This window comes from Lontra canadensis, unplaced genomic scaffold (assembly GCF_010015895.1).
Source record: "Lontra canadensis isolate GAN:19392208 unplaced genomic scaffold, GSC_riverotter_1.0 scaffold44, whole genome shotgun sequence".
Classification (NCBI taxonomy): domain Eukaryota; kingdom Metazoa; phylum Chordata; class Mammalia; order Carnivora; family Mustelidae; genus Lontra; species Lontra canadensis.
In genome coordinates this window covers 9258668-9272281 of record NW_022631038.1, presented here as the reverse complement: position 1 = coordinate 9272281, position 13614 = coordinate 9258668, and positions in this window count along the sequence as shown.

Here is a 13614-nt window from a genome sequence, read left to right as displayed (position 1 = left end):
TTTTTTTTTTTTTTTTTTTTTTTTTTTTTTTTTTTTTTTTTATGGTGGGGAACACCTGGATGGCTCAGTCGGTTAAGCATCTGCCTTTGGCTCAGGTCCTAATCCTTGAGTCCTGGGATAGAGTCCCACTCCCAAGTCCCTGCTCAGTGGAGAGGCTGCTTCTCCCTCTCTCTCTCCCCTCTCCCTGCTTGTGCTCTCTCATTCTCTCTCTCAAATAAATAAAATCTTTAAAAAGAAATTTAATAGCCCTAAAGATGTTATAGAAATCCTTCCAATATTCCAAATTTATTTCATCACTGAAAATTTCCATTCTTTTCTCTGAACACAATTGTTTCTTTTTTTAATATGCCAGAGACTTTAATGAAAAACTAGATTAAGTAATTTTAAATGCAGTTCCATAATGCAGGGCAATCAGACTTTCATCCTGGGTAATTACTTGATTACTTGTCTGTTACTAATACTGGTATTTAATGACTTTAAGTGTAGAAACTATCAGTTTTTCTTTTCTAAGTGCCATTGACACAAATAGCATATAGTAAGCTATCACTCAATATCAATGTGTATTCCTTTTAACAAGTTACACTTTTTGACAGAACTTACATATGATAAAAGAAAAACCCTTGGGAGAGATTGTTCTAGTCAATTGCCAATGTTCTCTGTAGTATTATAAGAAATACAATGATTATAAAGAAAAATCAAACTCAAAATGTAGTTAAAATTATTTAAAAACTCATTTTGTTGTTTTAATTTAATATAAACTAATCCCATTTAAAAATCATATAAGTATTCTATTGGTGATGTTAGTTTAAAAATAGGATAAAACCATTGAGTTGAAAGTATGGAATTCATATATACTGTGTTTTCTATAAGATGTAAACTCCTGTAGATAATGGGCGATGTCTAATTCATATTTGTTTGCCCTATTTTAGCACATTTCTTGGACCACATAAAGTTCCAATGAATACTAGAAGAATTAACTGTTCACAGATATCATTTTGTATTCAAAATATTTTTTTTAAACTTTAAACTTGTTTAGTATTGTTCTTGAGGTATTTCATTATATATTAATCATATTTATGTCTCCTTAGCATTTGAAAGTGTCCACAAGTGCTTTGAAGATGCCTAACCTATGTTTGTTGACTAAATGATTTAGTGAGTATATTGTGGCACCTGGATGGCTCATTGGTTGAGTATCCAACTCTAGGTTTCCACTGAGGCGGTGATCTCAGGATCGTGGGATGGTGCCCATATCAAGCTCTGAGCTCATCTAGGAGTTACTGGAGAGTCTCTCCCTCTCCCTTCATCCCTCCCCCAGCTCTCTCTCTCTCTTACTCTCTTTCTCTAAACTAAATGAATAAATCTTTAAAAACATAAAAAAAAAAGCAACAACAATAGTAACTACACTGGGAAATCATCATTAGTAATATGGTTGGTTAGAAAGCCAACCTAAATAAATGGCAACAGTTGTCCTAAATTACTGTAAAAAAGAAAAAGAAAAAACCTCACAGCTGAGCATATACAGTAAGATTAAAGAAAAGAGAATATATTTCAAGATTGAAGACACTCTTAGGAGCTCTCAATGAATTTTCGTAAGAGACTCATCACGGCAAATGTCAGGAAGTAGAGGGGGGAAAGCAAGACACAGAGTGAGGAGGAAAATGTCATGGGGCGTAGATCTTAAGAGACAAAATCTTATGAGAAAAGAAGGTCAAGAGTCAAGTTTTGATAACATGAAGCAGAAGACTGGAGAAACATCAGTTCCCCAAGCACAAAGTGTAAGGGATGTAAAAATTCAGGACTATAATCAAAAGATGAGTTTTCTCAGTGATTTTCTCTGATTGGCTTCTTGGAAAAGCAATGACCAACTTAAAGTTGGTAAACACATGTTAATCTAGAAAATCCTGCCAAGTTGAGAGACAGTTTCTCTCACAGTTTATAATGTTAACATATGGAGAAAACAGTGGTGGAGGGCGTTATTCACTGCCACTTATTCTCTAGCTTATAGAAAATCCTTAGTTTTGAGCAATTAGAAGAAAACATGCATAGTGAGAATTTTTAAATTGCAAAGCAATGGAGTAAAACGTAAGCTAGGAAGTTGGTTTTCCAACTGTTAAAGGTTTCCACAGGAAAATAGAAAAGCTGAGTTTGGGTCGAACCTTTATTAAAAGCAGAAGAGTCCGTGAAACTGTGTGTCTTCTATATATAAATTATGCATTAAGGTATCTTTTATATTTATATATCTTGCTAAGTTCTGTTGAATTTACCTCAGCAACATATATCATTCTACCTTCATATCTCACTTGCAGATTCTTTCGAAACTAATTTATTTTCCAAAATGTTGTCAGATTAATTTTCCAAAGGACGGTATTTTTGAAATCACTTTTCTGTTGAAAAACATTTGTGGCTCTTCGGTGAGTGATATTTAAGGTCTTCTGTGACCTGTTCCTATCTAATTTATCACAGACTCCTCTTTTATTCATTTCTTCAGACTTCTTACTCAAGTCAATGCAAATTATAAGCTCTCCCTTATTTATCTTGTCTTCTCAGTCCATGTTAAACCCTCACTGTCCCCATTGATCGGTTCATTATATACAACTCCCATTACCCTTCCAATTCTCTCTGAAAACCACACTCTCCATGAAATAGCCTGTGATTATGGAAGCAACATTTCAATGGCATTTACTTTGTGCTCAACTCTTGCCAACTTTAGGGAGACCATATCATGTTTCTGAAATATCTGGGAGTGCTTCGTAGTTTGCATCTGCCACAGAGCCTGTCACAGAACCCGCAAACACTATATTAATCTGTAGAATATGGATAAATAGCTGTATAATATGTAGAGTATGATATATATATATATATATATAATATAGTATGATATATACTACAATATAGTATGGCAAATACTGTAAAATAAATCAGTGCTTGATTCAAATGATATGACTTTTAGTTTGGTATAGCTCTCTGTCTTATCCTCCTTAATTACTGTTCATTTTGTTACTAATAAAGGGCAATATGCTTCAAAATACCTATTTTTGAATTTTTTTCACATTCTCTCACTCTTTCTCTTGCCTAAGTGGTAAGTGGTAAGGTTAGCTACAATTCATAGGAAATCCAAAATGTCAGTTGTTTGAATAAGAAGCATAATTATTTCTTTAAAAAAAAAGATTTTATTTATTCATTTGACAGAGAGAGAGATAGTGAGAGAGTACAGGCAGGGGTAGAGGCAGGCAGAAGGAGAGAGAGAAGCAGGCTCCCTGCTGAGCAAGGAGCGCAATGTAGGGCTCCATCCCACAACCCCAAGATCATGACCTGAGCAAAAGACAGATACTTAATTGACTGAGCCACCCAGGCGCCTGATAATTATTGCTCATATTGAAGTCTAGACATGGCCAGCCCAAAGTTAGTGTGGTACTCCATTGTGTCATGGATCCTAGCATCCTACTTTTTGTTTTTCTGTGCTATTTGTCTCTGTTCCGAAGGGGAGCTCATAGTCCTAGGTGGTCAGTACAGTGGGGGCATTATATCCACATTTTAGTTAGCCAGATTAAAAAAAAAAAAAAATGAAAGAACAGCACTAATGGTCTTTTTAAGGATATTTCCAAGAGTCACAAAATCTATTTCTGTTTGTAGGACACTGCCCATCAGTGAGTCACTCTGCCACACTAGCAAAGCTGGGAAAGATGTCCAGCTAAATATAAGATCAATTAGTATAAAAGAAGAGTCATTTTGATGTTGGGATGAATTAGAAATCTTAGCAATGCAAGCAAGAAAAAAAAATCTCCACCATTTTAGGGTCTCTGGCTGAACCCAAGAATTAAACTAACAAAAAAAGATTAACAGGAGAAATGTATACAAGTTTTATTAAAATTTTTGCATATACCTGGGAGTCCTCACAAGAGAATGAAGGCCTGAGGCAGTGACCAGAGAAGAAAGCTTTTATATCTTTTAGTCAAAGAAACAATAAATTTGAGAAGGATTGACAAGACAGAGGAGTTTGGACTAGAGGCAGTAAATTGTGATGAAGGCACAAGAAGATAAGTGTTAGTTTAATACAGATTTTTTGGCCTCTATTCCCTGTGTCTGGTGATAAGAATGTCTTTCTTCCTCCTGGCACAAAGAAGGCACTTTTCAGAGGGGAGTTTTATCTCTTGCTTTTGAAACTAAAAAGGAAGGTCAGAGCTCCTTTCTTCCATTTGTTGTTTCTCAGATGCCTTTAACTGAAAATAATCAATATCCCCAAATGGCATATTTTGGAGTAAGATGCTTTCAATTCCTTTAGCAACATATTTTTCTTTCCTCATAAAATGTTTACTCTTTTTCAAAGTTCCCTAGCTCTCTGATGGGGACAAATGAGTATAGAAGCTGGTCATAGAATTTAGTTAAATCAACATCAGAAATTTGTCAAAATAGTTTGGTCTAAAGTACTTCATTTCGAAATGAAGTTATTTGGCTAGATAATTCTGAAATAGCCATTTCTAAAATACTTTAACAGTGTCACCTTTGATATTTAACCAGACTTAACTCTGGTTTCTCTGAATCCCTAAATATTTGAATTTTCACATATATCATTTATTTAGAAATTATATCTTTTATGAAGTTCCAGTATCATTTAATAAATGATCATTTTATTCTTATGAAAAGAAAATGTGCTCTTAGATCAGGGAATTCTACTTTTTATGTCTTCTAAATTACCTTTTAAGCTAAATAATAGTATTTCTTCATTCACAAATACATATCAACCCTTCAATCAGTTCTAGTTACTTTCTAATACAGAAGGAAAAATAAAGCAAACTAGCCCTTGCCTTCACAGAAATTATCTTCTAGTTTTGAGAGGTGACATTAGACAGCCCTGAAGGAGAGTTTCCATAAATACTTAGTATAAAGATGCTCTGAGGAGGTGATTATTGAATATGGTCATGAATTAATCGGGGAGATATTGAAGTGGAGATTTAAAAGATGATCCAGCCATCTAGGCCAAGAGAACAGCAGAGTTAAAAGCTCTGAGTTAAGAAGGGATTTTGTGAGAATATTGGGAGTAGAGATGAGACAGATGGTGATTTACCTGTCCGCAATAAGGAGCCATTGCAAGGTTTTGAAGAGTCGGGCAAAATATTTTGAAATAACCTGTCCGTAACAGGATTTCTCTACCTTGGCTCTATTGACATTTTAGGCAGATAATTTTTGTCGTGGGCAGTTTTCCTGTCTTTTGTTGGATATTTAGTGGCGTCTCTGTCCTCTACCCACGAGATGCCTGTAACACCTCATACCCCCAGTTATGACAACCAAATTATGTCCTTAGACTTTGCCATATATCCCCTAGGCCACCCTTGCTGAGAACCATTGAGCTAGCTCAAGTGAAGAAAATAAACTGTGGTGACCATATATAGGAGTAGCTTTCTAGTAAACAGCTAGAAAATAAGAGAAGCCGTATCATAAGAAAGTGAGAATGAAAAGAATAGCAAATTGGCAACTAAGAGCAAGGAAAATGTCATTCCCACCTGCAGGTGTTTGGAATCTGATTTATGGGAGAGAGATATCATCACTGGAGACGTTTCCAAGGATAGCTGTGTCCCCAAGCTGAACTGGGATAGTGGTTAGGAAAAGAGGCTGAAGGAAGAGAAGGGGTAATTGACTTTTTTGCAGACTCAGTGAAATGCTTTGGGATTCAGTGATGTGTTGCGAAGGTGGCTCATTTGGGGAGGAGGCCCAGAGCACCATGGGGGTGAAAGTCCGCAGGGATAAGGGACTACCTGGGAGCCTAGGGCTTCCTGAAATGTATTGGAAGGACCTGTTAGGCAAATTATGGTGGTGAAGCTAGAACGGTGGAGTGAGGTGGGTTAAGTGGAGAGAAGGCAGAAGCTTGCCAGTAGTTTATAAAGTTTGAAGGACTCCTCCTGGTCCTGGTAGTATGAAAATTATGGTGTTAGGCTGGTAAATTACACTGTCACCAAGAAACATGGAGAACTCCTTGGGTGCCACCTGCAGATCCTTTCCTGACAGATTTTCTTCTTAGTGTATGTTAAACCAATTAGCTAACTGTGACTTATCAACAGGAAAAAAAAATTGATGCAATTATTTTTAGATTCTTAAGTAAAATACTATTTTTTAGTAATTAAGAGAAAAGGGGTATGGTAGTTTTAAAGTCTTCCATTAACGATGCAGATTTGATTAATTACAACGAATTATAAGTGCTTTCAGCATTGTAAGCCACAATAGTTCACATTATTAATATTTAACATGACAACTACAAAGTTATCAAATATAATGCAGAGTTTTTTTGTCTTTGATTTTATAAGAAAAGGAGGTCAAGGTTTAAATGAGCAGAATAAATTGATTTTAAGCTCCATCTCTTCCAATAAAAGTGCAACCCAATTAAGTACAACAGCTACAGCTTTAGACAAATGTAAAACATTCTGTAGAAATTTTGACAAAAATGTATTTGCCACAAATGGGATGTAGCTATGATGTGTGGAGTTGGAAAGAAATGTAATGAGCTGTTAACAGACATTTTTAACCGAGGAAATAGGAATTGAATTTGGCCACATTTTCCATCTGTTAGAGTGAGTTACATAAGAGCTGATAAAGCTGATGAAGTACAGTTGTCTGGAAGAAAATTAACGTTAAATTATGTGTACCAGTGAGAAATGCTACTCTTAAACTCCAGTGAACTGATTCAAAGATTATTTCTTTTCTTTTTGCATACTAAAGAGCAATGGCTTTCTGGAACAGAGAAGTCAAAAAAGTTGGCCCAGCATGAGCCAAGGCAAACTGCTGTTGGCTTGCGGACTGGACTGATTCGCCAGCCTTGTCCTGCCCAAAGCAGGATGGAAGAGAGTGGCAGCCATGAGGCATTTCCAGCCTCATGGATTCTCCTACATTTACTGCTTTATTCCTATCAAACACAAATTGGACTAACCCTGGCTTTTCTTCAGGTTTAATTTTAGTAATAAGTGTGCTCCAAATGAGCAGTATGAGAAAACTTTCTAAGCCAATTTTTAAGTTCAACTGAGGTTTTAGCTTTGTTTTCAGAAAGGAATTTCATTAATATGCACTTAAAGAACTCTGTAAATTAATATGATTGACTCTTTATTTTGAAATAATAATAATTTTGAAATAATAATTTTGAAACATAGAAGAACTGTAAAAGCAGTTCAGAGATTTTCTATATACCATTCACTGACCCTCCCCTGAGGTTGGCCACTTACAAAACCATATGCAATTATCAAAAAAAAAAAATTAATATTGAGCAGTATTAAGAAACTACAAACTTCAATAAGATTTCTGTTTTTCTATTTTTTTGCCTTTTCTATTCCAAGATCCAATCCAGGATCCCACATTGCTCTTAGTCCACACTTCTCACCTTGTCCTGTCCTTGTTTTTTCTTTGTCTTCCATGACTTTGACATCTCTGAAGGGCACGGAGCAGCTTGAGTTTGTCTGACATGTTCTCATTAACTGAGCAAGATGTGTATTTGAGAGCAGAGCACCACAGAGTTGGTGTGCCCTGTTTCACATACTGTATCTGATGGTACGTGATGCCTATAACTCATGATTACTGAGGTTGTTAATCTTGCTCATTTGGTTCAGGTGGTGTCTGCCAGGTGTTTCTGCTATAATTAATAAATATTTTGAGAATATGTAAACATCTTATTTCTCCTCAGTCTTTGAAATGAGTCATAGAAGAAAACCTAGGTAAAACCGTGTTAGAGAATGAATTCACAGGTGTAAAAATCACACCTTAAAGATACATTTTGAATAATATGGACACAAATCAATGCATCTCACATTGACTCTATGTAACAGAGTGGGTGATCCACAAAAATTTGGTTTACAAATTCTTAAACTTCTAGTTTAATGTTTTCTTGAAGTATAATTACAATTGTTTAAGGAAAATAGAGGTATTTTCTTAGTTAAAAACTTAACTAAAAAAAAAAAAGGCTAAATCCCTCTGTAAGAAACAATTATACGTTCAAAATCAGAGATTAACAATATTATGTTTCTGTTTGTGTGTGTTAAAAATTAAAGATGTGTTTCTAAGTTTTTTTTTTTAAATTAGCAGTTATCATAGGCTATGTATTGCTTTGTAACTTTTTATACTGAATAGTTTATTATGTCAAATTTTTTCTCAGTTCTACATCAAGATCTATTTCATTAGTGTAAGTGCTTTTTACCTACAATTGGGATGCTGTACTGTTAATGTCTTCTAGTTGTTTAAAGTCCTACAATGTGTACTCTAAAAACTCCTACAATGGGTGTCTCTAAAAAGGACATTTGGTTACATAGCTAAGAATTATTCCTGAGTCCACATCAATACACACACAATTATTTCTGATTCATAAGCTATGCACATTTTTAATTTAAATAGATGGTGTCCAAATGCTGTGTCAAATTGCACCAATTTGTACCCACACCTGTATTGTATGGGAATGCCTCGTTCTCAATCTGTTGTTAGTAACTGAATATGAGAACCTGATTTGAATTTCAGCTAATATAATTGGAAAAATATTAGCTAATTATTGCTTAACTTGCTTTCCAGTGATGACTTAGATTGAGCATTTTTCCTAGGTATATTTCCTTCACTGGATTCCTTATTTATATTTATTTATATTTATATATAAATATATATAATTTATTATATATAAATATTATATTTATTTATATTTCTGTGTATTTTTATTTCTTTTACTTTTAGAAGTGATTTTTGCTAAAGTTGTATATTATCAATTTACTCTACGTAATGTAAACATTTTCTTCTAGTTTATCACTTGACTTTCAGCTTTTTATGCTATATATTTTTATGTACAGGATATTTTTTTTATTGTTTTCAGTTTTGATGTAACAGGCCAATTACACATGTAATTTTAAACAAAATTATCCCTATACTAGGCTCATACATGTATGAAACCTTCTTTAATTATTCTAATACTTCCAACACTAACATTGTGGATTTTTTCAGACTTGCTGAATTTAATTCATCTGACATATATTATTAATAAATGAGCTTAAAAAGCCTAATTCAGTTCTTAACGTAGAACAATGATTTAGGGATTTCTCTTTGCTCTACTAACTTGAAATGACATTTTTCTTATTTATTTATTTATTTATTTATTTAATTTTTTATTCTTTGAGTAGAGAGGGAGAGGAGGGAGAAAGACATGCAGCTCCACACCCAGTACGGGGTCGGACATGGGACTCTATCACAGACCTAAGTCAAAAATCAAGGGTCATAATGTGGTAGGAGAAGAGTAAATGAAACAAGTTGGGATTGGGAGGGAGACAAACCATAAGTGACTCTTAATCTCACAAAACAAACTGAGGGTTGCTGGGCAGAGGGGGGTTGGGGGGGGGTTATGGACATTGGGTAGGGTATGTGCTATGGTGAGTGCTGTGAAGTTTGTAAACGTGGAGATTCACAGACCTGTACCCCTGGGGGAAAAAATATATATATATATATGTTTATAAAAAATAAAATTATAAAAAAAAAAAAAAAAATCAAGGGTCAGACACCGAACCAACTGAGCCAACCAGTGCCCCTGCAATGTCATTTTTCAAAGATATTCATATGCCTCCTCATGTAATCTAATATCATTATCAGTTCATTTAAAGGTTGATCAATTTATTAATCCCCAGGCTAATATCATTATACTTACTTATAACTTTATAAACATTGTTAATTAACTAACGATCAATCTTCTTCTCTTCTCATTTATTCTAAAATATCATTGGCTATTCTGGTGTCTTTTCTCTTCCTCATGAATTTTCCAATTTGTGTTCCATAAAATATTCCTCTCAGAATGTTTATTGGAGCTAGACTGAATTTAGAGGCCAAATGAGATAGGAAATGCCACATTACAAGATGAATATTCCAATTCTTCAGTCGTATTTTATACTTTGCTTATGAAGTCATATACACATGTTTATATACATTTATGAAATGTTATTACTAGCATAAATGAATTTTTCTTTTATATAATAATTATATAATTTTTAATGTTGATTTTGCATGTCACCATTGTGAGCTCTCTTTTTGGTTTTAATAGCTAGTTTCATTAGTAGATTCACTTAAATAGTCTGTTGTCAGAAATTAGCTTTGCATAGCAAATAGACAATGGTTCCTCAGGAATATTGATAATTTTCATTCCTTTTCTTTTTAATGGTATTGACTATAGGCATACGAGCAATGGCACTTGTTGATAAAATGGACAAGACTGGGCAGCTCTTCACCAAAACCGATTCCAAATCTTCTCAGACAATTCTCCCTCCCTTTCTTCCCTATTCACCTGCCAAGGGTAGAAGATGACAAGACTCTAGAATATGTTGAAACCATTGGACAAAAAAATTGACAGGTTTCTTAAATGACTACCTGGAGCAAATATTCTCAAAATGTACATTGGCCTGGGATAGAAAGAGAATGTAAATTCTCTGAGTAAAGTCACTAGGTTTTGAGACTTATCTGTTTTAGCACCTAATTCTACTAGCAATGATAAAAAACAGACTTGGCCCTAACTTTAGTTAAAACCTTTTTTTTTTAATTGTGGTATGTTAGTCACAATAAAATACATCATTAGTTTTTAACCCACTGAGCCACCCAGGTTCCCCCATCATTAGTTTTTGATGCAGTGTTCCAAGATTCACTGTTTATGTACAACACCCAGTTCTTCATGCAATATGCGCCCTCCTTAATACCCATCACCAAGCTCATCCAAAACAAAGAGGCAACCCATGGAATGGGAGAAGATATTCAGAAATGACACTACAGACAAAGGACTGATATCCAAGATCTATAAAGAACTTCTCAAACTCAACACCCCCCAAAACAGAAAATCATGTCAAAAAATGGGCAGAAGACATGAACAGACACTTCTCCAGTAAAGACATGGAAATGGCTAGCAGACACGTGAAAAAAGTGTTCATCATCATTAGCCATCAGGGAAATTCAAATCAAAACAACATGAGATTTGGTAAAAAACCTTCTAAGACTTTACCATAAATGATGAATTTGCTTCAGGTTTCTGTCATATTTTTGCGTGAGTTTGTGCAACCCTTAATTACCAAAGAATTTTTAATATGAATGTTTGCTAAACTTTATTCAAAGCTATTTTGAATTCTCCTGAAATGATTTTAGGTTCATACCAAGTCTGGAAATCTCTACTCTTGATGAGTGATTCTAATTCACTTACATGTATGATTATTCAATTTTCTTATGTTCTCTCATTTTCTTTTCAGTGATTTTTCTAGGTTTTTTTTGGGGGGGGCGGTGTGCAAGAAGGTGGGTAGGGGAAGAGTCCAGGAAGGATGTGTAGTAAATAACTTTTAGTTTAGACAGTAGTGGTGAATGTATTGTTAAAAATTAAAGTAATTATCATGTGGTCCTCATTAAGCATTAACTATTTGAACCATATAATGCTGATGATGTTTAGAACATCAAAATTTGGGCTGAAATGAAAATATTCACTAATGTGCTGACCACTAAAAAATACACAACTTGAACATTATTTACTGTTTATTGCTATATGTCAAGCAAATGTCTTTATCTAGAAATGTGTCTTTATCTGAAATACAGAAACTTATTGATCACTAGGATAAGTGTTATTCCTAATAATAGTTAAGGAAGACAAAATCAACAATAATGACACAATATGTATTTTAAAAGCAGATGATTTAACTGAAGGAAGTTCTTATGAAATTTGAGAAAAGACTTCAATTTTAATGTCTTGAAAAATTTATTCTAAAAAGTGATGACATTCCTACAACTCTTTCCTACAATTCTGTTATGAGTATGTCAAAATACCATAATTTATTTTTTCTTTATCATTTTCAGTTTGTTGTATTCTTTGATATTACTTTAGTAAAGAGTTGTAAATACAGACAAATATAACAAAAATATATATTTACTAAAATAAGTGACAAATTATACTTTTAAAAATAATTTCATGTTCAAGCTCAAATTCCAAGAATTTTGCCCCCTACAGATGATTTTTATTGTCTATTTAACTGAATTGATTTAGATAGCACTTACATAAATTAGCATTTGATAATGGGAACCTGCTAAATTTATGAATTATTTCTCACCAAAATCCAGATTCAGATTAAATTTGAAGAAATGAAAAGATATGATAATCCTGGGACTGTATCTCAATATATATAATAATTTCCTGTGATCGGGTTCTGGTTTTCATTCTATATCTTGCCACAAATCTCACTAACTTCTATCACATTTGTAAACTGGCTCATGTATTGAAATTTCCTCTTTGAAATCCCTAGATATTTACTCACATCTCTAATCCTTGATGTAAAGTATGCAAGAAAGTAACTCTTAGGACACCATAAAAGTATACCACACAATGCAGCCGCTTGGCTTTTTTTGGTCTCTTTTGAGAGAGAGAGAGAACTCTAGCGTGGGAGGAGGGTGGGATGGAGAGAGAATTTTGGGCAGGTGCCGCACTTAGTGCAGAGCCAGGAGTGGAGCTCTATCTCACCGTGAGATCAAAACCTAAGCCAAAATCAAGAGTCGAAACTTAACTGACTAGGCCACCCTGGCTCCCCTTATTTTGCTTTGTTTTTAACACTGCCCAGTGCAAAATAAAGACAGAAGCTATTTTTAACTATCAAATATCATAGTCACCATAATTGGAAAATTTCATTACACTAATTTCTGGTAAAATTCCTGTTAAAATCATTGGTTCTTTATTTTTAAGCAATTTATAAAATTGTCTCGTGACAAAAGACAACCAGCTGAGGAGACAACTATAATGGGAACAGCAGCTTAGTAGGAATTAAATGGACCCTTCCATCAGCCAACACTAGTAAGGTTCTGCCTCTTACAAAAGTCTATTCTAAAGATCAAAGACACTGATCGAAACCTCTAATTAAAAAGAAATACAGTGCAATAGAAGACAAGTTCAACTTTTCAAAGTAATCTATCTATAAATCTCACTTGTAATTAATGAAACAAATGCCCAACATCCTTGGTCCATCACCTTAAGGTTTTATAGATGACACCAGGCCAAATGCTTGGTAAAAGCACACAAAGATATTTTAAGAAACATATAAAAAAAGAACTCTGAAAAATTATCCATGTAATAGTAAACATTACATATATAGCAGCAGAGGAAATCAAGACATACTTTTAAGCCATAAAAGGCTTAAGATCATTTTTGTCCTTATATTTTATACTATTGTCCCTTAATGACACCACTCATTTTCTCATTGATGAAATGTAGATCCCAAGAGAGTTTACCTCATAGTATTGTTCTAGGATTGGATGAGTTAATATTTTAAAACATTTTAAACAAGATCAGTGTTAATATAAGGCTAGACAAAAAAAAAATACATAACTGGATTCAATCAACAATAGTTGAGCATTTTTTTAAGCATTGAAGATAAACAGTGAATAAAACAAAGTCATAAAGACAATAGATAGTAGCAGATGCATGGATATAAATATTAATTTTTTAAAAAACAGTGGAGTTATGGCAAAGGACAGAGGTGTTGTGATGTTGGGCATTGCTATTTTATCCAGGGCGACAAAGGGATGCATGATTCAGAACACACTATGGGAAAAGTGACACAAGGGACATGAGAGAGAGTCACACAAGTATCTGCTGCATGA